Genomic DNA, 2425 nt, shown 5'->3' with positions numbered 1-2425 from the left:
ATTATATCCTTTAACAGGAAGCATAATTAAATGCAATTCACAGTCGTAATCACGCATTTAGCGTGTTTCAAACATTTCATTGCTGATCTTCGATACTTCATGCTGCTCTTTGGTAGAATAGTTTTCTAAGCAAACTGCTCCCTGATCTCGGTGCTCTTGGTCAGACTTGAGTGCCATCTGTGACATCTTTGGCAGCAGTAGCCCAGTTTATCCTGCAACTTTAATCATACACTGTGAAAGATTGGACTTTTTATATAAATTTATTTATATTTATTTTTGGCTGCATTGGGTCTTCGTTGCTGCACGTGGGCTTTCCCTAGTTTCAGTGAGTGGGGGCTACTCTTGGTTGCGGTGCGCTGGCTTCTCATTGCAGTGGCTTCTCTTGTTGTGGAGCATGGGCTCTAGGCGTGCGGACTTCAGTAGTTGTGGCACGTGGGCTCAGTAGTTGTGGCTCGCGGACTCTAGAACGCAGGCTCAGTAATTGTGGCACACGGGCTTAGTTGTTCCACGGCATGTGGAATCTTCCCAGACCAGGGCTCGAACCCGTGTCCCCTGCATTGGCAGGCGGATTCTTAACCATTGAGCCACCAGGGAAGCCCTGAACTTTTTTTACTATGTTGTAAGTATGCTATTAAATCATGAATTAGTGGGATTTTAACCTAACAATTTATCAATATTTTATCATATGAGTACTTTATATCCTCTTCCAAAGGACAATTTGCCTCCAAATTTTAACTGAAGTGACTGGGTAACTTTTTAGAAAAGGACTGCAACCACTTTTTTTTAGATTTGTTAGGACTTGCATAAAAATTGTGTATAGATTATTCATATCTGTGAACAGACCAGACGCTAAACCAATAAAATCTCAATTATAAGAAAAGCGATGGTGTGTATCTATTATATTTCATTGACTCTTAGACCTACATTTTTCACATAGGTTCTGCTATCCTCCTAACTGCTTGGTCATGCATGAACTCCAGCAAAGATTTTATATAGTTGTCATTTCAAATTGAGTTATGCACTTCATTGGTACTACGCATGTTGAGTTTAGTTATTTAAAATGTCTTTCAAAAGATTTCACCATAACCAGCATTGAAACAAAATCATATAATGTATGCAGAAAGATATGGAAACAGAAAAGCAGAGTACAAATGTAATATTACTGAAGCAAATAATCTTCATTAGAAGAATGACCATAATTTCATATTTTCTGGGGAAGAAACAACCAGTGCTTGATGGGACCCAAGAAAGAAGATACCCAAAGTGACTAAAGATAAGAAAATGCAAAGAGATTGCCTTCACACACCGTACAATCCAGCTTGAAGGGTGGAGAAACTGGCAAACTTCAGAATAGATGAAGGAAATTTCAAAGCATCAAGAAGCTGGTTGTATCAGACAGACAAAGACAAATACTGTATGCTCTCATTTATAGGTGGAATCTAAAACAAACACAAAACAGACTCATGGATTCAGAAAACAAATTGATGGTTGCCAGAGATGGGGATGGAGGGTGGGTAAAATGAGGGAAGGGGGCCCAAAAGTACGATCTTCCAGTTATAAGATGAGTAAGTCCTGGGGTGTAATGCACAGAATGGTGACTATAGTTAATAATATCGCATTGTACACTTGAAAGTTGCTGAGAGAGTAGATCTTAAAAGTTCTCATCACAAGAAAAAAATGTGCTATGTGTGGTGATGGATGCTAACTAGACTTATTGTGGTGATTATTTTGCAGTATACAAATACTGAATCATTATGTTGTACACCCAAAACTAATATAATGTTTATGTCAATTATATCTCAATTTTTTAAAAAAGAAGCTGCTTATGACACAGGACTGTCCTATCAACAGTGTTAGGTTATAGTTTAGTTGGCAGCTGTTGCTTGTTTTCTTCCTTTTTCTCGCTCCCTCTTCTTCCTTCTTTCTCCCTCCCTCCCTTCCTTTCTCTCTCTCTCTCTCTCTCTCTTTCTCTGTAGTACCTAAAACAATGGGACACTAACAATCAATGATGTCTTATAGTCAAATGAAGTATAGTTCTTTGTTAACAAGAAAATGTATCTCTGATACATTTTAAGTGTTCATTTCAGGAGCACATAAACTAAGACTAGAATCATACAGAGTTAGCATGGCACCTGGGTAAGGATAACATACAACCTGGTGAAGTGTTCCACATTTTTTCTTTTTCTTAATCTGGGTGTTTATTTGTGAACATTCATCCATCTGTACATTTCTGTTTTGTGCATATTTTTCTAAGTGTGCCATGCTTTAATGTGTTTTCTTAAAATATCAGTATATAACACAGTTTGCAGAGCATGGATCCCATTTTTGTCATGATGGAGGTATACGTGACTTCTCACATTGGTGCACATATTTCTGTATGTTGGCACAGAATCCAAATGTCAACAGGAATTATGGAAAGACAGGT

The 2425-nt window shown here is 37.9% G+C and overlaps 1 non-coding gene across 1 annotated transcript; it reads left to right on the top strand.

Annotated features, from left to right (window-relative positions):
* The first annotated feature begins 2074 nt into the window (after positions 1 to 2074).
* LOC114884844 lies at positions 2075 to 2177 on the top strand. The gene has a single exon (XR_003790915.1). It is a non-coding gene; the product is annotated as a U6 spliceosomal RNA (small nuclear RNA).
* Positions 2178 to 2425: the final 248 nt, after the last annotated feature.

This window comes from Monodon monoceros, unplaced genomic scaffold (genome assembly GCF_005190385.1).
Source record: "Monodon monoceros isolate NGI ecotype Baffin Bay Population unplaced genomic scaffold, NGI_Narwhal_1 Super_Scaffold_5, whole genome shotgun sequence".
NCBI lineage: Eukaryota > Metazoa > Chordata > Mammalia > Artiodactyla > Monodontidae > Monodon > Monodon monoceros.
This window is presented reverse-complemented; position numbering and strand designations above follow the sequence as displayed.